The following is a 26,877-nucleotide window of genomic DNA, read 5'->3' on the forward strand; positions in this document are numbered from 1 at the left end:
CTTGGTATGGTTCAATTTCAGTTGCAGCTCCGGAGTGCCCTCTTCGGTGTCCCATTCCAAGACGTTTTTGCTTCCACGGTGCAGACCGCAAGCCAAACCACACGTACTAATTCCAGTGCAGAACTGTTTGCGTACATGTCGAGCACTGTTTGCGTACATGTCGAGAACGACGAGACGAGCCCGTGACTCTGGACTTCCGTCGTGTGTGAGAGTGATGGGTACCAGTGACTGGAAGTCCGTGGCATGTAGTAGGTCGTTGCAGGAACGACGAGAAAGGCGGTGAGGAATTTGTTCGAGCAGCAGCCTTGGGGCCGGCCGGGCGGATGATTCCTCGGCGGCCGTGTGATCGCGCGGCATCGGCCCACGGAAAAAGGTGACATGGCTGGCCTTGCGGCTCGGCCCACTCGTGGGGCACACACTTAGGCGCAGTGCGCGGCGCTGGCGGCAACCTCACTCCTCGCTGCCCACTCTTCTTCTTCTCATCGCAGAAAAACTCCAATCCCCACAACCCACATTCCAGCTCTCTCCTCGCGAAAACCCTAATCCCCACTCCTCCGCAGGCCGCGTCTCGCCGGCGGTCGGCCCCGCATTCACGATGGAGTCGCCGCCAGCGGCGGGAGAGCTGCCCCTCTCCGACGACATCCTCGCCGATATCCTGATCCGCCTACCCGCCCTCGCCGACTTCGGCCGTGCCTGCGCGTCCTGCCCCGCGTTCCACCACGTCATCACCGGCCACTCCTTCCTCCGCCGCCTGCATGCGCTGCACCCGCCGTCGATCCTCGGCACCCGCACGTTCTTCGGGTTCCACCCCGCCGAGCCGCCCAACCCCTCCGCCCGCGCCCTCGTGGAGGCCGCCGACTTCGACCTCTCCTTCCTCCCCAAACCGGGCTTCTGGATGGTCCGGGACGAGCGCGGCGGCCGCTTCGTCGCCGACCGCGACGAGGGCGGGGATGACACCTTCACCACTATCGCCGTGTGTGACCCCTTGTTCCGCCGCTACGTGCTTCTCCCCCCCTATCCCTGGGGACTTGGCAGCCACCGTCCAGCGGCCGCTCCCCGTCAACGCTCCCTATGACGACGACGAGGGGGAGGCTGCGGCTGGGGCGCCAGAGTCATTCAAGGTGATTTGGACGGCTCATTGCCCAACTAAGCTGGTTGCGTTCGTCTTCTCTTCTACCAGCAGGCAGTGGCGAGCAGTAGCACCGGCCAGATGGAGCGATCTGAATCCTTTTCTGCCTTCTGTGACTGAGCACCACATGTCTCTGCAATACCGCAACTACGCATATGGCTGTTTCTACTGGTCTCTGTCGGAGTTCCCCTATCGCCGGAGTCTGATTTTGCTCGACATGGACAAGATGGAGTTCTACCGTGCCAATCCACTGCCTAACCACAAGCTTGAGGAATTTGCCATTGTTGAGTTAGGGGAAAGTAGACTTGGGATGTTCATGTTGGCCAATAAAAACATTGAAGGTGGTGTACTCCGACTCTTCTGTGCAAACAGGAAAATTCATGGTGGCTGTTCCAGCGAGTGGGTGCTAGAGAATGAAGTTCCGCTTTCTCGCTCATTTAAGTATGCTATGCTAGGTGTTGCTGATGGGAAATTACTCCTGGTAGTAACACAAAATGTTCGTTCTGCACCAGTGGTTCATTGTGTTTCACTTGATTTCAAGACTTTGCAGCGCCAGGAGATCCAAGGGATGATTCACTGTGATTTCCGTCCCCTGACTCCCCTCCCACTCCCAGTCCTGTACATTGGTTACCCACCATCACTGTCATTGCCAACTGTATGAAATGGTAAGCTGGCTCTCATTATCTTTTGCTTAAACACTGCCGTTTACATGCATTGGTTTGGTACCTTTCATGTCATGCTGTGCTTGTTTTGGGTGTGTAAATGGTTCTGCGCTCCTACTAATTGTATTAGATGTCATGTTGTGGTGTCATTTGCATCTGCATCTTGTCCTTAATAATTAATAGCTTACCTTTTCTGTCACTTGATTGCTTATTAGTCTTAGAGGTAATCCTTGGTTAGATAGTTTCTTAGTCATTTGTTACTTGGGGCGTTTTAGAACTTGTGAGTCTTCTTTGCTCGAAATCTTGTCCAATGTTGTGTTTTCCTCTGTTTTCAAGGCGTCGCCTAGGCGACAAGGCGGTGGCGGCTCGCCTTGCTTAAGGTCTTGTCTTAGCCCGCCTAGGCGTCGCCTAGGCGATAAGGCGGTGGTGGATCGCCTCGCCTCGCCTTACCGCTTTAAAAACATAGGTGTTTTCTGCAACGGGGCATCCCAATGTTCATTATCAAGGCAACCAAATTACAAAGCTTGTTCAAATGTAAGATCTACAAAGCATAAAAGAAAAAAGAAAGAGGAAAGTGTTCGAAAGTAAAAGGTGCAAACCAACAGAGAGGGCTTTTTTTTTGTACAAGTGCCAAACCTATTTAAGGATTACTGCCCAAACTTTCTGCCTACAACCTAAAGAATTTCCGATCGATCACCAACAGCAGTTGACTAGCAACAAACCAACAAGCCTCAAAAGAACACCTGGACTGCAAAAAAGAAAAATAAAATACAAAGACCACTCCATCGCCATCCTTGGCCATTGATTAGTAGAAGCTTTTCTGATTGTCATGCATCCACAAATCTTTACATGCTTTCGAAGTATTGATGGCCTCATGCATCCACAAATCTTTACATGCATCCACAGTTTGGTTGTACATGATGTTACTGTCAATATAGTTAGCTACACTGGAATTACATTATAGCTCTTTAAATTGTTTTACATGGCACAAATATAGTCATGGTAGCTTGATGCTGGATGTAATAAGATAAGGAATCAAGTCTATTATGCTTAGACACCACTGCAACTGTAAGTATTCTAAAGTTAGCTCGGGTTTATCTATGATGCAATCATAATAAAATATAACACTGATTAGTTTATTTATATACCTTAAGTATTAACAATATAATTCATATATGTAAAGTACATCATTCTATTTCTACTTTACTAAAGTTGACCTTTTGGTTCCTATAGCTTGCTTTATGTTGAGCCACGCAACGCTGGTTCTAGGTAGCAGGGCTTACTGGCAACTTACATGGTTTTTTCGATAATATGCAAAGGCTTTGCTTGCTTTTTTTCACTAAAGAAAGAATACAATTAAATAAAATGTCGGTACACAATACGTGCACTGGGATAAACAACATCAAGATACGTGCCATGCCACGACTACTAGTTATGAAGCTGTACTAATCTGCATGTCTTGTGATTTTTCTTTATCTTTCTGCCGATGGTGATTGTAATGCGCATTTATTGTTTGACTAGTTGCTGATCAAGTGAATGTATTGGTTGTGCTGTCGCAGCAATGTATAAGTTGCATGTAGTAGTCTGATCTGAAAGTGATCGGTTGCTCTAGCCTAAGAGGGTGAGGGGGTGAATTAGGCAGTAATAAAAACTTAGACCTATGGCTCCAACTAGTTTGCACAAAACTTAAACTAAAACATGCTATCTAGATGTGCAACTAGGTTGTTCTAGTGTGAAAACCCTATCCCAAAAGAGTTTAGCAACCTATAGCCTTTCCTATCAAGAAACTACTCTATGAAAGTAAAAGCATACAAATTGCTGGTTTGAAATGCGGAAGCTTAAAGAGTGGGATAGGAGATAGCAAACTCTTGACGCGGGTGTTTATCCCGTGGTTCGGTTAGCCACAAAGGCACACATACATCCACGTTGTTGTAGCACTCACTAAGAGTATTGCTACTCGGCCACCAAGTCTCTTCCGTGAACACAATCACGGTCACCTTGGCCCCGGGTTCCACTAAGGAGCTTCTCCACAAAGGATGGGGGTCTCCACGTCCCCCGCACAAAGTGTCTTCGCCGCTCCACACCAAGTCGGAGGGTCGATGACGTTGCCGGCGAGCTTCACGCTCCAAGGTGCCGGCGCACCAAGCTCTTGTTTTGGTTCACTAGAGAACCACAGCACAAAGGCTCAAGGCCTTGCAATCACACTCACTAAGAGCTAATCTAGCACTCACACTTTACAAAGCTAGTGCTATAAGCTAAGGATATGATCTATGAGCTCTTGTATGGCTTGGAGATGTTCTTGGATGTGTATGAGGTGTCTTGGGACTCCAGCAAGCTTCAAATGGCCGGGGTGAGGCATATATATAGGCCACCAAGTCTTGTAGCCGTTGCTTCAACGGTTAGCTGAAAATCTGCGTACCACCGGAAGAACCGATGCCTCTTGGCGGGGTAGCGTCGGTTCATCCGGTCACTCATAACACGAAGTAGCCGTTGGACTCCTGTCGGCTGACGCAGAGACCACCGGTTGAAACGATGCTTTGCACCGATGCCTCACCGGTTCTGTAACGGCCCGGGTTTTTAAATAGCCAATTTAGGGTAATTAGAACCAAATCATGCATCATATGCTTGAATTGCTTGGAAAAGGATCTTTTTGTAAATGTAAAAGGTTCTATGTGTAATTATGATTTTATGCAAGGTCCTTTATATAGTTAATTGTGTTTATAGCTTTTATGGAGGGTGTTTGTGCAAAATTTCAGTGCATTTATTGCATGGCAACCAATTTTGATTGTAAGTCTATGTTTGTAGTGAATTTACGTTGAAAAAGACAAATTTCCTAGATTTCAAAATCCCTTCAATGATTTTAATTTTAGCTCTTGAATCTTTGGTCAAATAAATTTTTGCACAACATCAAAGTTGTAGATCTTGAAAAGTTGAACAACTTTCATGTTGGGCACTTTTTCAATTGAGCTTTAGTTTAAAAGTTATTGCTTGTTTACAGCGATGTCCCTAGATTTTTAGTAATTACAAATTGGCCCTTATCCCCTTCTTCCCCACCCCTGCTCTGTTTCGCCGCCGCCCACCGACGGCGCCGACGCCGGCGCCGTGGAGAGGCTTCCCGGCCGCCTTTTTCTGTCGCGCTGGCGCCCACGCGTCGCCCCGGAGCCGCTCCACCGCCCTTGTCATCGCGCTGTGCCTCCCCCGGCCGTGCCACGCGCGCTGCCGCGTCCAGAAGCACCTGCGCCGGCCGCCACCGCGACGCCGCCGTGGCAAGCTCGCCGCAGAGCCCCAGGACCCCTTCCAGCGCGCGCATGAGCACCTCAAAGACCCCAGCGACCTATTCCTCCCTTTCTTTTGCTCTCTCCGCGCCCCCAGACCCAGGAACACCGCCGCCGCCATCCGCCGAACGCCGGTGAGCCCAGGCCGCCGTTGAACTCACCCCTCTGCCCTTCCCCGCCCCAAATTAACCCCTCCAGTAGCTCCTACGTGGTCCCGCGCGGCTCACCCACCCTTTTTCCTCGCCAATCCTTCACCGGAGCGTCGCCTCCGCTGACGCCGACCGCCGCCGACCGCCTGGTTACGCGGAGCCGTCGCCACAAGCCGCCATGAGCCGCCCCGAAGCCACCTAGAGGTGCTCCTGGACCCCCTATTTCTTTCCCACCCTGATCCCCTCGCCGCCGGTGCTCGCCGTCGCCGGTAAAGGCCGGTCAAACGCCGCCTCCCCTCTCTGACCCGGCCGAGGACCTCGGGTTGGAATTCAAAGAAGCCCAGGGGGCTGTCTGCAAACCCCAAGACTCATGTGAATAGTGCACTAAGGACTTGTTGGTATTAGTTTGTTGCAAACTTTGAAATTCTAGATCAATTCGTAGAAAATTCGTAAATTAGAAAATCTTGATGTTTTGGAATCCTCTTGAAGAGCTCTATGCAGTAGAACCATAATATGTTAGGCTTTAGTTGCAAGTTTTTGCCGTATAAATGGTTTTGTGTCACTAGGTAAATAAATACTAGATGTTTAGTCTTTTTCTTATCTAATGCTTGAAAGCTTGTCTTGCAGTGAAACTTTTATGGTAGTTCACTCTTGTAACACTTGTTTTTCTATAAAAATTTCATGATCAGTTCTTTGGTGTAGCTATTTATTTGATTTAATCCTTGTTTAGTAGACTTTAATTATGGTAAATAGTTTCTATTCATAATAAATCATGAAGTTAATTCTGCTTGTTCTTTTTGAGTAGCTTAGCTTGTCCAGGAAGTTTAAGCTTCAGTTCATGGCTAGAACAGGAGTTAAAATTGAATCTTGTTAAACTGGTGTCTGTTTTGTTTAATTTATCTGAATTAATTCCCTGTATATAAAATCATGAAAAATTCACAGTAGCTAGATCATCCCTGTGTAGATCTCATGTTAAATTTTGAGCTTCTGATCTTCTTTAGTTTGACCTGTGTAATTCTTGCTTGTTCTAGATGTTATCTGAGTAAATGATTTATTGTGTTTAAATGGTTAAATGTCTTGGCATGATTTTTACAGGGTAGATTACTTTGTTCATGTTCTGTTTAGTGTAATTTTGGTAGATTTTATTACTATTTGTACTCTGAGTTGTTGTTTTATTTACAAACCATGATTTACTCGTATAGGAAATCACCACCACTCATTTTATGAAGTTAGTTAACTTCTTTTGTGCTGTTGATCATGATGCCTTGTGTAGTTAAATTTGTTATTTAACTACTCTATAAACGATTGCCCATGTTTGTTTATAATGTTGTTCTTGCATTGCATATAGACACGACTGTCTTATCGGACGGGACGTACGAGCTGATCCCGGAATCTGACGGAGGTGATCTCGAAGCTCAAGTGAACACTGCGGAACTAACTGAAGCCCCGAACCAAAGTTCGGAAGAGCCTAGCGCTGAAATAGTTAGCAACTACCGAGAAGGCAAGCCCTGGACATAACCTATATTTCAAATTATTATCATTTACTGTTATTACTTACTTGTGCATTTACAGTTCTTAGGATTTGAATTGAAACCCTAGATGCATGATCCTAGGAACCTATGTACTGAACACTAGACCTGAGTTCGACTATCTGCTAAGCTTATAGGAACGGTAAAAGTCGAGTGATTGCCTGTCACTCGCGAGCTTTATAGGAATTGCTTGTTTACTTTCTGTTATCAATATAAGGACGACGGACGGGGTTGTGTTCGATATCATGTCCTATGTGAGACCCCGTCTGTGTTGATGAACTTGCTAAGGTCGCGGTGTGTGGTAGTGCTGGTTAAGTTTTTGAAAGTACTAGTCACATGCCGTAAATATGGTACGCGGCAAGCCTAGTAGCCGATTGGACCGGGGAGTGGATATACCTCCCACTCTCTCAGTAGGGATAGGTTTTATTTTATGTTGCGCAACACTACGACTTCTAGGGACAAGGTTCGGCCTTGGAGCCCTGTAGTCGGGGAGAGTGGCACTATCCACAAGCCGGAAAGAAAGGTTAACGGTTGTTGGGAATGACCCGACGGTATTCCAGACGTGTGTGCTAGGTTACCCTTGCAAGGTTGAATTTCGATTCAGAATCGTCCGCCTCTCACGATGAAATGAGACTGCTTGATCTCTTTGCCACACAGAGTAATAAGAGCAACAATATTCTTATTAATCTTGATGTTTGCTTAGAAGTTTCACCATGAATGGTTAGTAGATGCTTACATAGAATGGTTAATCAACTAGAATCTTGCAGCTAAAACTTGAAAGTAAGGACCTACTCTTTATTGCTTTTTCAGCAAAGGAAAAACCAGAGCCTTACAAAGCCTTGCATAGTCTAGCTAAGGTGGGCTACTTATACCCGTTGTCGGTTAAGTCTTGCTGAGTATTAGAATACTCAGCCTTGCTGTTGAAACCCTTTTTCAGGTATGACTTTTGAGGATCAGGTCGCTAGCTTGACCTATCCTTGCTCGTTGCCTCCTGGCTGGTCCGTAGAATGGGATACGTCTTCGGCCGGCAATGACTATGACGAGTGATACCCGGCTTGGGCTAGCTTGGTATACTTTTGGCGACGTGTTGTAGAGATCGTGTTTCATCTTCCGCTGTTTAGACTCTGAAATTATAATCATGGCTTGTATAACTGTTTTACTTAAGTTGGTTTTGTAATAATGGTTTGAACTATTTTGTAATCACTACTGAACTTGCCTGTGTTGTAAATTTTGTGGTTGTAATATCTCTGGACTCGCCTTCGTGCGAGGTATGCTTGTTCGATCCGAGAATCGGTGGTTGTATCGGGACGTTACCCGACAGACCAAAAATTGTTCCGTTTGAAGTGCGTTTAAGCTAATGTTGCCTTTATGGTGATGGTTTACGCACTTGAGCCGGGATAATTTAGGCGGTTCTGCCACAGCTGGCATCAGAGCTACAAGCATATACCAGAGGTGTTGGAACCTTAAAAATCGATTTCCATATAAAATTGGAACCATAAAGAATTTCGGAAAACTACGTTGGATTCGTTAAGAGTTGTGCTTAGAACGTAAAGTCCTAGGGAATTTATGGGAATTACTAGGTGGTTATTTCTGTATGGTTTATGTTTTCTGACTTCCAGCACTTTACATTTTGTCAAACCATACTCACAAGCAACTCTTATTATTGTAACGACGCACCTACGTGAGGTAAGATGGTAAGGATCCTCAGTCAGCTGAGAGAGTCTGACCTTCCCGTCGGTGATGCGAGCCGAACGCTGCCCTCAAGCAGTGGCTTACTTGAGGTGCTCCCAATATACCAACGATTAGTTGACTATATTGGAAGTAAAGTGTGCTCAGTCAGCTGAGGGAGTCTGACCTTCCCGTCGGTGATGCGAACCGAACGCTGCGCTCAAGCAGTGACCTACTTGAGCTGCTGCCAATATACCGACCTCGGTCGACTATATTGGGAGTAAAGAAATTTGTGAATATGCCTCTGAGTAGCGTATGCTAACGTTGGCCATACGGCGGAAATTGTATGGCTGCCGCTTCTATAGTGAGCGGTAATGTTTGGGAACGCTTTCATGATTGCTGGCATGAAAGGTTCATTGGATATATATATATGTTCTGTCAATCTTATGCAGGTACACTAACCGCGATTCGATAAGCTAAGAACGGTTAGAATGTATCGACTAGCTATATAGGGAGAGCCGTATTTATGTATACCACCGTGCTAACCACGTAAGCCCAACGATAGTTGGCAATTGTTTATCTTGTGAGGACGGTTAGGACGTGCATGCATATTGGTTGATGTTTACTTTGGTTCCTAGTCTGTGAAGTTGTTACATAAGCTTTGTAAGGAATTTCTAGTATGAATCCTTATAAGATAAGTGTTAGTGTGCTTCAACCATGAGTGAGTGAAACTCTGATTTTAGAAGCATACTTGTAAAATGCATAGGTTTCCTTGGATGAAAAATATGGTTTTGAGTCGTGCCTTCCTCCTAAGCCCCATCTTGTTGTTGTAAGGATCTTTTCATTCCTTAGAATCTCAAATGATGAACCAGTACCGATTGTGGTTTATTATTCTCTGAGTTTGGAACCATATCATCTTTGAATTTAGAATCATATTTGCTTTTCCGCAGTCTTCTTAAAGCTTTATTTGAGAAGGTCTTTTGCAAGTTAGTGACTTTGGATTGTGTATAAACCTTACCATTGATCTTAGCTTGTTCATCAATCCATCCCTTGATCAATGTCTTGAATCTATTCCTATCAAAATCATTATTTCTTTTCCTTCATGGCTCCCTGGTTAAGCCATGATGTTGTTAACAAAACCCCATCAATAGTCATTCTATTCCTCTTGGTGTTATGCCGGATCTTGCTGGCTATTTTGATATCTAAATCCTATATTTTCATTCTTGCTCACTCAATTTTTGGATAAAATTAAAAAGGTTTATGGTAATAATAAACTTTTGAAATACAGTCCTTGATGCAATAATCATGCGTCACATCATTTCATGACATTCGTCAATGCATAGTGTTGCATCATGATCGGGAATCTGTAGACTGACTAAGGGTTATGCGTTTGAGTACCACTTCGTGGGTTGTCTTCGGTTCCTATCTTATCGTTGCTGGCGCTATTGGGTTGCCACTCTTGATTTCTTTTGTGGTGGAGTTTAGTCATATAACCTTGATGCCGCGACGAAACCTAGACTCTCGTGTGTGCTGCAGCCACATGATTGAGTTACTAGGAGCGCGCTGGTGTCTAGTATGTGTGATGTAACTCACTGCAATCCCCTTCTATGCAACCTTACTAGTGTCCTAACTTCTGATCCTTACTCAAGTGTATAGGGCTAACGAGTTTTAGTCGGGAGAATACGGGTACGATTTGTGCATGGCACTGTGTGCATCATTAACTCATGGTGTATGCATCATTAGATCAGCATCATGAAAATTGCATTGCGTCATATGCACCATTTCAGTTGCGCAGGGAACATTCCATTATTGCATTGCACCAGCATTGCAATCATACCTCTCGAGGATGCATCATTCTCATGGTCATCGAGCATATGCATCTCGCATCATACTGTTTAATTTAATCAACAGTTTGAGCAAGAATGTCCTTAAGCAAAAACTCACCTTGTTATCTTTTCAATTAGATTCACCACCAGATTGAGACCTTGATTCCCCCAGAACTTAGGTCATCTCTTCTTTACAAAAATCATACTGTATGTTAGTACTAGAATAATCCACCAGTCTTTTCCAGCCGACTTTGATGGTGATTGTGATCTCATGTTTTATCCACCGACTCTTACTGCAAAGAATGAAATCCTAGAGCCTTTAGTGTGGAAAAACAATTGATTAGTTCACACAATCGCACAGTAATTCCTCTCGCTCATAAATTCATACCTGGTTTCCTGAACTTTCTCTAAGTTCTCAATCCTTATCTACAAAAGATCATATCGTCAACATCAACCTTCTCTATTGTGACTTAGTCCTGTTGACTTTGATGGTTAGTCTACTCCTCTTCCCTTGAGAGTTTTTCGTTCGGAATCTCGGGATGAGATTCTTTTTAAGGGGGGTAGGCTGTAACGGCCCGGGTTTTTAAATAGCCAATTTAGGGTAATTAGAACCAAATCATGCATCATATGCTTGAATTGCTTGGAAAAGGATCTTTTTGTAAATGTAAAAGGTTCTATGTGTAATTATGATTTTATGCAAGGTCTTTTATATAGTTAATTGTGTTTATAGCTTTTATGGAGGGTGTTTGTGCACAATTTCAGTGCATTTATTGCATGGCAACCAATTTTGATTGTAAGTCTATGTTTGTAGTGAATTTACGTTGAAAAAGACAAATTTCCTAGATTTCAAAATCCCTTCAATGATTTTAATTTTAGCTCTTGAATCTTTGGTCAAATAAATTTTTGCACAACATCAAAGTTGTAGATCTTGAAAAGTTGAACAACTTTCATGTTGGGCACTTTTTCAATTGAGCTTTAGTTTAAAAGTTATTGCTTGTTTACAGCGATGTCCCTAGATTTTTAGTAATTACAAATTGGCCCTTATCCCCTTCTTCCCCACCCCTGCTCTGTTTCGCCGCCGCCCACCGACGGCGCCGACGCCGGCGCCGTGGAGAGGCTTCCCGGCCGCCTTTTTCTGTCGCGCTGGCGCCCACGCGTCGCCCCGGAGCCGCTCCACCGCCCTTGTCATCGCGCTGTGCCTCCCCCGGCCGTGCCACGCGCGCTGCCGCGTCCAGAAGCACCTGCGCCGGCCGCCACCGCGACGCCGCCGTGGCAAGCTCGCCGCAGAGCCCCAGGACCCCTTCCAGCGCGCGCATGAGCACCTCAAAGACCCCAGCGACCTATTCCTCCCTTTCTTTTGCTCTCTCCGCGCCCCCAGACCCAGGAACACCGCCGCCGCCATCCGCCGAACGCCGGTGAGCCCAGGCCGCCGTTGAACTCACCCCTCTGCCCTTCCCCGCCCCAAATTAACCCCTCCAGTAGCTCCTACGTGGTCCCGCGCGGCTCACCCACCCTTTTTCCTCGCCAATCCTTCACCGGAGCGTCGCCTCCGCTGACGCCGACCGCCGCCGACCGCCTGGTTACGCGGAGCCGTCGCCACAAGCCGCCATGAGCCGCCCCGAAGCCACCTAGAGGTGCTCCTGGACCCCCTATTTCTTTCCCACCCTGATCCCCTCGCCGCCGGTGCTCGCCGTCGCCGGTAAAGGCCGGTCAAACGCCGCCTCCCCTCTCTGACCCGGCCGAGGACCTCGGGTTGGAATTCAAAGAAGCCCAGGGGGCTGTCTGCAAACCCCAAGACTCATGTGAATAGTGCACTAAGGACTTGTTGGTATTAGTTTGTTGCAAACTTTGAAATTCTAGATCAATTCGTAGAAAATTCGTAAATTAGAAAATCTTGATGTTTTGGAATCCTCTTGAAGAGCTCTATGCAGTAGAACCATAATATGTTAGGCTTTAGTTGCAAGTTTTTGCCGTATAAATGGTTTTGTGTCACTAGGTAAATAAATACTAGATGTTTAGTCTTTTTCTTATCTAATGCTTGAAAGCTTGTCTTGCAGTGAAACTTTTATGGTAGTTCACTCTTGTAACACTTGTTTTTCTATAAAAATTTCATGATCAGTTCTTTGGTGTAGCTATTTATTTGATTTAATCCTTGTTTAGTAGACTTTAATTATGTTAAATAGTTTCTATTCATAATAAATCATGAAGTTAATTCTGCTTGTTCTTTTTGAGTAGATTAGCTTGTCCAGGAAGTTTAAGCTTCAGTTCATGGCTAGAACAGGAGTTAAAATTGAATCTTGTTAAACTGGTGTCTGTTTTGTTTAATTTATCTGAATTAATTCCCTGTATATAAAATCATGAAAAATTCACAGTAGCTAGATCATCCCTGTTTAGATCTCATGTTAAATTTTGAGCTTCTGATCTTCTTTAGTTTGACCTGTGTAATTCTTGCTTGTTCTAGATGTTATCTGAGTAAATGATTTATTGTGTTTAAATGGTTAAATGTCTTGGCATGATTTTTACAGGGTAGATTACTTTGTTCATGTTCTGTTTAGTGTAATTTTGGTAGATTTTATTACTATTTGTACTCTGAGTTGTTGTTTTATTTACAAACCATGATTTACTCGTATAGGAAATCACCACCACTCATTTTATGAAGTTAGTTAACTTCTTTTGTGCTGTTGATCATGATGCCTTGTGTAGTTAAATTTGTTATTTAACTACTCTATAAACGATTGCCCATGTTTGTTTATAATGTTGTTCTTGCATTGCATATAGACACGACTGTCTTATCGGACGGGACGTACGAGCTGATCCCGGAATCTGACGGAGGTGATCTCGAAGCTCAAGTGAACACTGCGGAACTAACTGAAGCCCCGAACCAAAGTTCGGAAGAGCCTAGCGCTGAAATAGTTAGCAACTACCGAGAAGGCAAGCCCTGGACATAACCTATATTTCAAATTATTATCATTTACTGTTATTACTTACTTGTGCATTTACAGTTCTTAGGATTTGAATTGAAACCCTAGATGCATGATCCTAGGAACCTATGTACTGAACACTAGACCTGAGTTCGACTATCTGCTAAGCTTATAGGAACGGTAAAAGTCGAGTGATTGCCTGTCACTCGCGAGCTTTATAGGAATTGCTTGTTTACTTTCTGTTATCAATATAAGGACGACGGACGGGGTTGTGTTCGATATCATGTCCTATGTGAGACCCCGTCTGTGTTGATGAACTTGCTAAGGTCGCGGTGTGTGGTAGTGCTGGTTAAGTTTTTGAAAGTACTAGTCACATGCCGTAAATATGGTACGCGGCAAGCCTAGTAGCCGATTGGACCGGGGAGTGGATATACCTCCCACTCTCTCAGTAGGGATAGGTTTTATTTTATGTTGCGCAACACTACGACTTCTAGGGACAAGGTTCGGCCTTGGAGCCCTGTAGTCGGGGAGAGTGGCACTATCCACAAGCCGGAAAGAAAGGTTAACGGTTGTTGGGAATGACCCGACGGTATTCCAGACGTGTGTGCTAGGTTACCCTTGCAAGGTTGAATTTCGATTCAGAATCGTCCGCCTCTCACGATGAAATGAGACTGCTTGATCTCTTTGCCACACAGAGTAATAAGAGCAACAATATTCTTATTAATCTTGATGTTTGCTTAGAAGTTTCACCATGAATGGTTAGTAGATGCTTACATAGAATGGTTAATCAACTAGAATCTTGCAGCTAAAACTTGAAAGTAAGGACCTACTCTTTATTGCTTTTTCAGCAAAGGAAAAACCAGAGCCTTACAAAGCCTTGCATAGTCTAGCTAAGGTGGGCTACTTATACCCGTTGTCGGTTAAGTCTTGCTGAGTATTAGAATACTCAGCCTTGCTGTTGAAACCCTTTTTCAGGTATGACTTTTGAGGATCAGGTCGCTAGCTTGACCTATCCTTGCTCGTTGCCTCCTGGCTGGTCCGTAGAATGGGATACGTCTTCGGCCGGCAATGACTATGACGAGTGATACCCGGCTTGGGCTAGCTTGGTATACTTTTGGCGACGTGTTGTAGAGATCGTGTTTCATCTTCCGCTGTTTAGACTCTGAAATTATAATCATGGCTTGTATAACTGTTTTACTTAAGTTGGTTTTGTAATAATGGTTTGAACTATTTTGTAATCACTACTGAACTTGCCTGTGTTGTAAATTTTGTGGTTGTAATATCTCTGGACTCGCCTTCGTGCGAGGTATGCTTGTTCGATCCGAGAATCGGTGGTTGTATCGGGACGTTACCCGACAGACCAAAAATTGTTCCGTTTGAAGTGCGTTTAAGCTAATGTTGCCTTTATGGTGATGGTTTACGCACTTGAGCCGGGATAATTTAGGCGGTTCTGCCACAGGTTCAACCGGTGCTGAAGGAATCTTCTCCTGGACGCTGACGTCATTACACCGGTGGTATGCACCGATGCCCCGTCGGTTGAACCGGTGCTGAAGAAACTTCTCCTGGGCACTTGACATCGTCTCTGGTACAAAGAACGGCCAATGCACCGATGCCCTTTCTTGGACAGTCGGTTCAACCGGTGCCTGTAGGCTGACTTGGCTTCGATTTCCTCCTGCACCAAACATCGTAGCGTCGGTTCTTCCGACAAGCGTCGGATGCACCGGTGCCCCTGGCGTCGGTTCTTCCGGTGCTCCTGATCCGAAGAGCTTTCAGGGCGCTGCCCTTAGACCCGCGAGGGGCGGCTCCCCCTCGACCCCCGTCCGCTAACCGGGTAGCGGAACCCCCGTAGGGGCTGCCCTTCGGGCCTTGCTACGCCTATGGCTGGGCGTTCGGGTTACCCGAAAATTTCGGGTCGGGTAGTTCGGGTTTCGGGTATTTCGGGTTTCCAAAAATTCTACCCGAAATTAGCTTAGAAAAAGAAGAACCCGAAAATTCGGGTACCCGAAAATTCGGGTTCGGGTTCGGGTTTACCCGGATTACCCGAATTTCTCACACTTCAAATATCAGATCAAATCAGATCCCGTCGCCGGTCCGAGCCATCAAGGCACTGGCGGACGGCGGTGGGGGTCGCTGGCGCCCTGCTGGCCGGCCTGCAGTCGAGGTCCGATGACGGTGGCAGCGGGCGCCGGGCAGTGGCGCAGTGGGTGCTGCTGGTGGCGGCGGGCGGTGGCGCGATGGCTGGTGGGCGGCGGCGGCTGGTCGCTGCGCTGTGGCATGGGGGCGGCGAGGCCCGGTGACCGATGGGCGGTGGCGTGGCGCGTGGGGGTTGCGGCTGGGCGCAGTGGGCGGTGGCGCACTGTGGCGCGGTGGCCAGCGGGCGGTGGCGGCTTGGCGCAGTGTCGTGGGGGGCGGCGGGGCGCTGGCCGCTGGGTCTGGGGGAGTGGGGGGTCGTTGTGCCGTGCGGGGGTTGGGGGAGGCCTGGGGAATGGGATGGGTCATGGGCTCATGGCCTCATGGGTTAAACAGGCTTGGACCGTTGGACATTTGGTGGGCTAAACAGGCTTGGTCGATGGTGGGCTGGCGCTGGGCTGACTCAAAGTAATTGGGCTGTGTTTAATTTCGGGTAGTTCGGGTATTTCGGGTACCGTGGCCCAATACCCGAACTACCCGTATTAATTTCGGGTACCGTGGGTTGGAACCCGGATTAGGGTTCGGGTTTTTCGGGTTCGGACTTTTCGGGTTCGGTCTCGGGTTTTTCGGGTTCGGGTATCGGGTATCGGGTTTTCTGCCCAGCCATAGCTACGCCTATTTTCTCTTTCTCTTTGTCATCACTTGAACCTAAAAGCCTGAGAATGATCATCTTAACAATCATATTAGTCCAAATGTTGTGTTGTCATTCGATCACCAAAATCACTCGAAATGGCATAAATGGTGCCATGTTCGTTACAATCTCCCCCTTTTTGGTGATTGATGACAACACAATCAAAGCAAGCATAGAATTACAAAAATTGACAAATTTAACCACTAGATACCAATTGAAATCAATTGAGAACCGCTTACGCTTGCTTGGATGTTTACCACCATCCAATGACGACTTGGCCTCCCCCTAAAACCATAATTCCCCCTTTGAACCTCCCCTTATGTTGCTACTTCTCCCTCATGACTTGATTCACTTAGATATTTCTCCTCCTTTGGGATATGCTTCTCCTCCTTGAGAAAATACTTTGCTTTGATCCACATTTCTCCCCCTTTGGAATCAAATCACCTAAAAGGTCTTGTTCCTAAAAACAAGGTCTTGCAAAACAATATAGCTCAAGAGAAGATTAGTAGCCTAGGGAGTTAGTTCCATGATTCATGATCCAATTGTATGATATCAATGAAGATACCAATTGAAAGCTTCACTATGGTGGATCACAAAATCACGAAACTAGCATGACTTGAGCTAAGCTTTCCATAAGTATGTGCACAAAATGATAATGTGAAAATCAAGTGCACAACTAAAGTTAATAATTAGAAAGCTTAGATCATATCATGCACGGAGGTAGCTCTAAAGTAAATAGGATATGACAAAGATACCAATTTAATTAGTTTAGAACCTTGCATACCTCCGGGGGTTTCTTTGTTTACCTTGCATGTACTAAAAGAAAGTGACTTGCAATCAATTGAAAGTCTTTAAACAAGAAGCACTTGGTACACCAAGGTTAAACAAATGTATGAGCACATAGCCTATGAACTTAGATATGAGCATTTAAGTTCAATAAGCATGACTCAATATGCATGAAAGCACAATTTATTTAACCACTCTTAGAGAGTTATTTGTTCACATTGATCGTGAGAAACATTCTCTTAGAGTGTAAACTCCACGTGAGACTACAAAAGATAAACTTGAAAACATGTTAGTCTCGAAATCACAAGCCATAGGATGAACTCCCCCTAAATGTGTGCAATTAGTGTTTGAATCACCAAGCAAATGTATGCACATTAATTTTGACACAATTAGGAAGTTTACCCTATAGCTTGTGTTCATGGTACACATATGAAATACATACCTTATGAGATGCATGTACCATGAAGGGTAACCTTGTGTAGCTTTCTACACACTTATCAAACCATGTAGGTTGCTCATGGGTTAGAGTCATGACACAAGCAACCCACCATATATAACACTAGGTGATGCAATGCAAACAACCTAGCAAGAGCAATGGAGCTACATGATGCTTGAATTGAAACTTTTAGCTACCATTACCTTATGGGGGATTTGGGCAACAAATGACCAAGTTGTGAGCTTAGCTTCTTTGGCTTGAACCTTCACTTCGACTTGTGAGCTAAGCCTCCAAATCCCCCGAAGCCATTCTTGGGCTTTAAATCTCCTTTGGAACCCACACCATTTGAGGCCCCTTCATATTGATGATGACATCCTTGGGCACCCAAATGGGGCGGTTCCAACTCCTTTCTTGCTTCCCAACTTTGTGGGCAACCACCTTGCTATTTGTTTTCTTCTTGATCACATAGGAGGTGCTATTGCTTTTGTTTCTCCGGTTGGGCTTGGTGTAGATGAGAGAACTCTTGATTGTTAGCTTCTTCTTGTTCTTCTCATCCGAAAGCTTCTTTCTTGGTTGAGGACACTTGTTGGACTTGTGGCCTTCTTTGTGGCACTTAGAGCAAGTCACGGTGGACCCCTTCTCAAGCTTCTTCACCATGTTCTCACGGTTATCTTGAGAAGGTTGGACATTGCTCTCCATGCTTTTGCCCTTCAATTTATACAAGTCCTTCATGAGCCTTTCCACTTCTTGCTTGAGCTCATCATTCTCCTTGGCAATGAGATCATCACATGATTCTACAACAACATTCTCATTGCATTTCTCATTGCAAGGGTTAGAGCAAGAATTATCAATTAAATCAATGCAAGAAGTTGAAGCATCTACCCTAGAGATAGGAATTGCACAAGGGATAGTTTGCTTCATTTCCAAAGAGTCATTAGTATCATTAATGCTCTCAAATTTTAGTTTGAGCTCTTCATGCTCCTTGCTAAGCAAATTGAATTTGCACCTCAAATTTTCAAAGTTTGTAGCAAGAGAAGCATTTAGATCTTTGAGAGCACTAAGGTTTTTAATTTCTTTTGATTATTTCTTAATGACTTTTTGATGCTCATGAACAAGATCAAGAAGTTCATCAATTGAAGGAGAATCGGAGTCATCATCACTTACATTGCTATCCATACCTTTGGCCATAAGGCAAGTATTTGATGATGATCCGAAGTTGGTGCGGGTGGTGAATGTCTTGCTTGATTCATCGCTTGAGCTAGCACTTGATTCTTCACCACCACTTACCCATTCACCAAAAACGGCATATGATTCATGCTTGGGCTTCTTCTCCTTCTTTTGCTTGTTCATCTTGAACTTCTTCTCAACCTTCATTAGTTGATGGTGATGCCCATCTTTGAGGAAGACCATATACCCCATTGAGTTGATTTTCTTTAAGCACTTGTTCATCTTCTTTACATGCTTGTAGAGGTTGGGGTGCATTGGCTCTTGATCATCACTTGAGGAGCTTCTTGCTTCCTCTTCTTCCTCATCACTTGAGCTACCTTTGATGGCCATCTTCTTCAACTTTTGGACTTGCTTGCATGCAAGTGCACTTTGTGTTGGTGAAGAAGGTGGCGCTCTTGGCTTGATATCATGGCGTAGCTCATGGGCGATCACCTTGTTTAGGACTTTGTTTGGTGTCATTGTGATGAGATCTTTCTCATAAAGAATTGTTGTCACCAAATCATAGTCCGGCCTTCTAAGTGAGTGAAGGATCTTGCGAATGAGTTCCAAATCTTCAATTTTCTTCACATCTAAAGAATTAATCTCATTCACAAGAATATTCAACCGTGAGTACATAGTTTCGGCATTTTCATGATCAAGTTGCTTGAAACTATTAAGTTTATCAATGAGAACATGATATTTTTCATTTGCAACATCTTTTGTGCCTTCATGGTTCTCATTAATAGTTTTCCATAAAACATTAGTATTTTCACAAGCGAACACACGATTGAACACATTTTCACCAAGAGAGTTTAAAATAGCACACTTGGCTATAGCATCATATTGCCTCTCTTGTTGATTAGTGCTTTTGGTTCCTTCACTAGTAACTCTCCAAACATTTAGGCCCTTTGCTTGGAGGTGTGATTGCATTAGAATCTTCCATCGTTGGAAGCCCGTGCCATCGAAACGTGGAGGAGGTCCTAGAGAATCCATCCCTTCCCTTAAAAGAGCTAACTCACTAGGCGGTGAAGCCTACCGATCTAATGAGCCGGTAAACACAAATTTGCCAATAGAATTGGCTTTGTTTGTGAGACAAGTGAGTCCCGGCTCTGATACCAATTGAAAGTGATCGGTTGCTCTAGCCTAAGAGGGGGAGGGGGTGAATTAGGCAGTAATAAAAACTTAGACCTATGGCTCCAACTAGTTTGCACAAAACTTAAACTAAAACATGCTATCTAGATGTGCAACTAGGTTGTTCTAGTGTGAAAACCCTATCCCAAAAGAGTTTAGCAACCTATAGCCTTTCCTATCAAGAAACTGCTCTATGAAAGTAAAAGCATACAAATTGCTGGTTTGAAATGCGGAAGCTTAAAGAGTGAGATAGGAGATAGCAAACTCTTGACGCGGGTGTTTATCCCGTGGTTCGGTTAGCCACAAAGGCACACCTACATCTATGTTGTTGTAGCACTCACTAAGAGTATTGCTACTCGGCCACCAAGTCTCTTCCGTGAACACAATCACGGTCACCTTGGCCCCGGGTTCCACTAAGGAGCTTCTCCACAAAGGATGGGGGTCTCCACGTCCCCCGCACAAAATGTCTTCGTCGCTCCACACCAAGTCGGAGGGTCGATGACGTTGCCGGCGAGCTTCACGCTCCAAGGTGCCGGCGCACCAAGCTCTTGTTTTGGTTCACTAGAGAACCACAGCACAAAGGCTCAAGGCCTTGCAATCACACTCACTAAGAGCTAATCTAGCACTCACACTTTACAAAGCTAGTGCTATAAGCTAAGGATATGATCTATGAGCTCTTGTATGGCTTGGAGATGTTCTTGGATGTGTATGAGGTGTCTTGGGACTCCAGCAAGCTTCAAATGGCCGGGGTGAGGCATATATATAGGCCACCAAGTCTTGTAGCCGTTGCTCCAACGGTTAGCTGAAAATCTGCGTACCACCGGAAGAACCGATGCCTCTTGGCGGGGTAGCGTCGGTTCATCCGGTCACTCATAACACGAAGTAGCCGTTGGACTCCTGTCGGCTGACGCAGAGACCACCGGTTGAACCGATGCTTTGCACCGATGCCTCACCGGTTCAACCGGTGCTGAAGGAATCTTCTCCTGGACGCTGACGTCATTACACCGGTGGTATGCACCGATGCCCCGTCGGTTGAACCGGTGCTGAAGAAACTTCTCCTGGGCACTTGACATCGTCTCTGGTACAAAGAACGGCCAATGCACCGATGCCCTTTCTTGGACAGTCGGTTCAACCGGTGCCTGTAGGCTGACTTGGCTTCGATTTCCTCCTGCACCAAACATCGTAGCGTCGGTTCTTCCGACAAGCGTCGGATGCACCGGTGCCCCTGGCGTCGGTTCTTCCGGTGCTCCTGATCCGAAGAGCTTTCAGGGCGCTGCCCTTAGACCCGCGAGGGGCGGCTCCCCCTCGACCCCCGTCCGCTAACCGGGTAGCGGAACCCCCGTAGGGGCTGCCCTTCGGGCCTTGCTACGCCTATTTTCTCTTTCTCTTTGTCATCACTTGAACCTAAAAGCCTGAGAATGATCATCTTAACAATCATATTAGTCCAAATGTTGTGTTGTCATTCGATCACCAAAATCACTCGAAATGGCATAAATGGTGCCATGTTCGTTACATGATCAAGATGTAACATGTAGCGTAACATTGAATTGTTAAAACTTGGCATGATCTTAGGATGCGATAAGGTAGCTTTATACGCATTTGAAGTGGATTGTAAATAGTAATGCGAAACTAAGTTTTTCACATTGCATCTATTAAATGACAGTTGGTTCCTCACTGACTCGCTCTTCATCCAATCGCAGGGCTAACCATCATCTTTTGCCTCCTTTGGAGTCTGGAGTGACGCTGCTGATGCTGGATGCAAGGTGGAACTTGTGCTGGGCTTGGTCCTTGCTCGTTGCTGGTTTACCCTTTAACCTAACTGGTCGTGTTTGTTAAGCAAGACAGTATGCTTCTGTTAGTCGGCTAAATTTAGTACTAGCTAGTATGGTACGGTGTCGCCCTAGACATGGTAAACTCCAGTATGTAATTTGGGTGGTGGTTTCGGTTGATCTGGAGCCGAACTGATGATGGCTCATGGCTCCCACTTCCTACGTGTACCCATTGAACTTCACAAGCGGTGTGTAGGAGTATGTTGCTGGTTGGTTGTTAAGCTTTCCCTACGTTTGAATGTGAATGCTTCATGCTTGTCATGTGGCCGCTAAATATCAGGAGCTTCCCTAGCGCTCAACAAGATAACACCAACGTGCTCAGCGATCAACACGATAACACCAACGTCCAACGTGTGATGACATCAACGTGGTCGTGCGCAGCTGGGCCTAGTTTTTTTTTAGTGTAAGCTAGGGGGCCTAGTTGCATTGACTCGTATCAGATGAACGGTTCAAACCCTCCCGGCTCCGGTGGCTCTGCGCCACCGTGCCCTATGCGGCTATGCCCCGTGCATGCTGGTGCGGCGTACTACTAGTCGTCCACGGTCCACCACCAGACCAGGCCCCTTCCCGGCGTGCTGGTGCTGGTGCGTGCGGCACGGCGAGCAGTGGGAGGACGGCTCAGTAAACGCGCAGTAACTCCGACTGAGCACCGTCACTCACTCACCTTCAAGTCTCGCCGGCGGCCGGCCTCTCTCACTCCCGCAACGTCTCTCTCTCTCTCTCCAAAATCCAAATCCCCATTTCTTCAAAAAAAAAAAACCACGCCGCCCGCGATGGCGCTGCCCTTCTCCGACGACATCCTCGCAGAGATCCTCATCCGCCTCCCCGCGCTCGAGGACCTGGGCCGCGCCTGCGCGTCCTGCCCCGCCTTCCGCCGCGTCATCACCGGCCGCGCCTTCCTCCGCCGCGTGCACGCGCTCCACCAGCCGTCGCTCCTCGGCTTCCACACCTTCTCCGCGCAGTTCCACCCCGTCGAGCCGCCCCACCCGACGCCGCCGACTTCGGGTTCTCGTTCCTCCCCGGGCCGGGCTTCTGGATGGTCCGCGACGCCTGCGGCGGCCGCTTCGTCCTCGACCGCGACGAGGGTACGGGTCCTGCATCCAACACGATTGCGGTATGCGACCCCTTGTTCCGTCGCTACGTGCTACTTTGCTCCCAGCTGCTGCGAGGGGGAGGAGTCGCTTGCCGTGGCAGGAGCGCCTGAGTCGTTCAGGGTGATCTGGATGGCCCAATGCCGAACCAAGCTGGTTGCATTCGTCTTCTCTTCTGCCAGCAGGCAGTGGCGAGCCATTGCATCTCCCAGCTGGCGCGATCTCAACCCTGGCGTGCCTCCTGTCGCTGAACGCTCCCCGCTGCATTGGCGCAGCTATGCATATGGCTGTTTCTACTGGTTATTTTGTTCGGGATTCCCCTACCGCTCCAATCTGATTGTGCTAGACATGGGCAGGATGGAGTTCTACCGAGTCACTCATCCGTCTGGCTACATGCTTGAGGAATTTGCTATGATGGAGTTAGGGGAAAGCAGACGTGGGATGTTCATGTTTTCTAGTAGGAATTTCACTGCAAGTTCTGTACTGCAGCTGTTTAGTTCAAACAGGTCTAATCACGGTGAGGGTGCCAACGAGTGGGTGCTAGAGAATACAGTCAGGCTGTCTCTCACATATAAGTTTAACATGCTAGGTGTTGCTGATGGGAAATTGCTGCTGCAAGGAACACCATAGTTTGGTTGTAGGAAAAATATTCTGTGTGCATGGGGCTAGGTGCACACCGTCCAACTGGTTGGCACGTGTAAAGGTAACCGAGGATCATCACAGTGGCTAAACCAGTGATTTTGGAGCCCTAAATACTACCGGCCTACCGATCGCCTATGGAGTGGGGCGCGCGTAGCGTGTGCACAGATGTTCACTTTTTCAGATGGTAGTGAGGGTTTGCACTTTTTTACAGGACGTAGTGGCTGTGTGAGTGCTGTGCAAGGAAGCGCACTTTCGAATCACGCACATGCATTCAAAGACTATTGGGCAGCACTCATTAATTAAAACAATATGGCAAACTGATTAATTTGTATATCCAACCAAAAAAACAAGCACATCCTAGATGGTTTCGGGGCCTCCCGTCAGAAAGCTTTTGGATTTTGGTCCTTGAACATTCTAGCAGTTTTTTTACGCCTCTGGTAAATGTATTAGATCGTCAACTTTTCCCCGGGGGGCCAAGCATGTCGGGTTTTTTTGTTATAAGAACGGAGAAAACATAAATTTTGTATATTCATGGTTGCATGGGCGGGGCGCCAAAAAGGATATATCCCATGATTTTGGTTCAAGCTGGATTTATTTCTATGGTCGTTGTCAGTGTCAGAACATTATTGATGGTAGAATAGGAGTGAAAACATAAAGGGAACATATCTGGTGGAAACCACAATTTTCATAAAAATCCGTGCAAATCACGGCAAAAGAGTCATCTAAATTTACGAAAAAATCACACATGTAGATGATATGATGATACACAAGCTTGTAAAATATCCCGTCCAAACACGACTTTGTTTGTAAGATATAAAAATAAGAAATTTATTATTTTTATATCTTACAAACAAAGTCGAGTTTGGACAAGATATTTTACAAGATTGTGTATCATCATATCATTTGCGTGTGATTTTTTAGTGAATTTAGTTGATTTTTTTGTCGTGGTTTGCAGCATGGGTTTTCACAAAGGTTTAGTTTCCACCAGATATGTTCTCAAATATAAATTCGTTGAATGCTTTCTCGTGCAACAAAAGATACTGACAGCAGATAAGTTGATCACGAGGCAATGACTATGCAACCCGACTGGTTCTTTATGTAATTTGGAACAAGAAAGGGCTGCACGTCTTGTATAACGCTGCAGTTTGCCACTACACATAGTGGAGGGTGCAAAAGAGTTCAGTGTTTCAAATAAAAGTTGTCTCCCCAATACTCGTACAACCTATCAACCTATGGTTGTTTGCAGAGTAAATGCATGCTGATTAATCTAAATGCATGGAGGATACACGTCAGGTAGCACGAATCTCACAGCATCTTTTGAAATGAACGGAACGATTGATGGGTGGGCACCTGACCCGTGCGCACAAAATCCAATGTCACTGGATTTCAAGACTTCACAGCTTCAGAGGGTTCGAGGGATGATTCACCCTGATTACTGTCCCATGCTAGCCCTATATACTGGTTACCCACCATCACTGTCACTGCCTACAATATGAAGTGGTAAGCTTGCTCTCATGTCTTTGCTTGCAAACTGACTGTTTGGGATTTCTTATGTATCTTGGTCTCTGTTTTTCTTAAATGTATATATATTGGAGTTGCATCAATATTGGCTCAGCTCATTTATGATTGACAATTTATCTTTTCAGCTGCTTGATTATCTGGTGGTGTTACATGTATTTATTGTTTAGATAGTTTCTTTATGTGTTAGGCTTGGCAGATGATGGTGTTGAAGCTTGTGGTTCTTTCAATCCCCTTCTTTATTTTGCTCAACCGTGTACCTTTTTCCTTCAAAGTATTGTTCAACAGTGTTGTGGTGTAGTATTATGTCTTTTGTTACTATATAAATATTTTAGTCTTTGGCCATTGTTTTCACCTAGGTTAGGGTTAAGTTACTTCCTTTCCAACTGATGGCATAAGTAGGTATGATTATGTTTTTTTTTTGGTGCAGATGACTAACGGTTTAAGTAGTGATGAGCTGCACGCCTGCCTGTATTTCATCCACAAATCAATCTGTATGCTGCTTAAGTGCTCAGATAATACGGAGATTCTACATAAAGTCAGTTTTTTTTCTTCCTTTTGTACTGTTGGTTGCTAACAGTGTAAACAACTAAACATAGCTCGTCTACTACTTGGTGCTTAATTAGAGTTATAGTAATTCTTGTCTAAAGGATGTTCTTGTGGTTAGTTGTTCCTCCGGTGTTTCAAAGTAGTAATCTATAGTGCAGAGTGCTCATTTGATTGCAGTCCTGTACAACAGTGCCGTACTCTAAATTTTTTTCATATAGTTTAGGCTGACTCTTTTGAACAGTGCCGCACTCCCTGTTGCTTGTATTGGGACTATTTCTATTGATTGCATTGCACATCTACTTTTTGATTGATCGCATTACGCCTTGTATGTGTAGTCTCTTTCTATGTCCAAATTCCAAAATTACAAACTTCTTGGAGTTCCAATACCTTTTGCTGGGACACAAGCTTAAAGGTTTATGGAATGATTGTATCATTGCCTATCATGCATGTTGTGTGCACTCATACATCATGTTGCTTAAATGTTGATGTCCCTTTTTCTGTTGAAGTGAGTATGTTGATTATTACCTCTTCTTTTGCAATTCATGCACAGATCTTTCAACTTTTTTAATAGCGGTTTGGTACATGCAGATGTGGTTCTAATTTCTATGCATATAGATAGCTACAGTTTGGTTCATAGTTGGAGTACCAAGTATAGTTTTTTCGAACTGATCGCTTTACATGGCACTGTGTAACAGTCCTTGGACGCTACCTGAACAATATAACACGAGAAAGTATTAGTTTCATTATGTTTATCCATCATCATCACTTCATCTGTAGTGTTATTTGAGCATAATGAAAATGACACTGAATTAATTGATCAATAATGTGAAAATAATTTTTTTAATGCTAAATTTTACTTTTTGTGTAGTTTTAGCCTTTTTGGTGTTTGTCTGAAATATATATCTTGAGATGCAATAAGATACCTTGAGGACCGAGGATGAGAAACCCATTTGCGTAGGGTCACACGGGCACACAGCTATAGCTTTAAAACAAGGCTGTTACGCAAGTGTTGGAAGTGTATTGCATACCATACTACCAAGTAGTAGTATTGTGCACCATAAAAGAGCTCATCTTACTTACAGCATAGAGAATACTGATTTTAAAAGAGCTCACCTTACTTACAGCATAGAGAATACTGATTTAAGCGAAACTGTCAAACTCAGTGTTTGGATTGCATCTAACAACAGTTGCTTCTCACTCATCATCTTTTGCAGTGGGGTGATCCACGTGCTTTAGCTGATTTTGTGTCATGCTGTTCGTATGCACTGCCCAACTGCCAGATGGATGTCATACTGGACGGCGTGCCTGCCAGAGAGATGGAGATGGATGCCATGCTAGCTTGGACCTTCTGCTTCGGCTGGTTGCTAGTTATCCTTCAATCCAACGCATAATGCCCAATGTAGTATCTAGTAGTCCGAATAGATGTTAGTAGATGCGGTGTTGCCCTAGACTTGTTAAACTTCGGCATGTAATGTGGCCATCTAGGTGGTTGAATACAGTTAACCTGAACCGCAACTGATGGGTGGTAACCTTTTGGTTATATATATGTGCACAGGGCGTTGGTGCTTTAATTTCTTATAATTTGAACACCAATAGCGTCTTATGGTGCGTATTATGGACGCGAGAACTTGTTAAAATGCTTTCATTATGTCAAACAACAATGCCTGTACCCTAGTGGTGTCGATTGGCTGCATGAGGCTTGAACAGTT

General features: G+C 45.4%; 2 pseudogenes; both read left to right on the plus strand.

Annotated features, from left to right (window-relative positions):
- The first annotated feature begins 477 nt into the window (after positions 1 to 477).
- Positions 478 to 21,613, plus strand: LOC120691073 (annotated as a pseudogene).
- Positions 21,614 to 22,089: 476 nt separating this feature from the next.
- On the plus strand, positions 22,090 to 26,837 carry LOC120691085 (annotated as a pseudogene).
- Positions 26,838 to 26,877: the final 40 nt, after the last annotated feature.

The sequence above is a fragment of the Panicum virgatum genome, chromosome 2K, assembly GCF_016808335.1.
Source record: "Panicum virgatum strain AP13 chromosome 2K, P.virgatum_v5, whole genome shotgun sequence".
In the NCBI taxonomy this organism is placed as follows: domain Eukaryota; kingdom Viridiplantae; phylum Streptophyta; class Magnoliopsida; order Poales; family Poaceae; genus Panicum; species Panicum virgatum.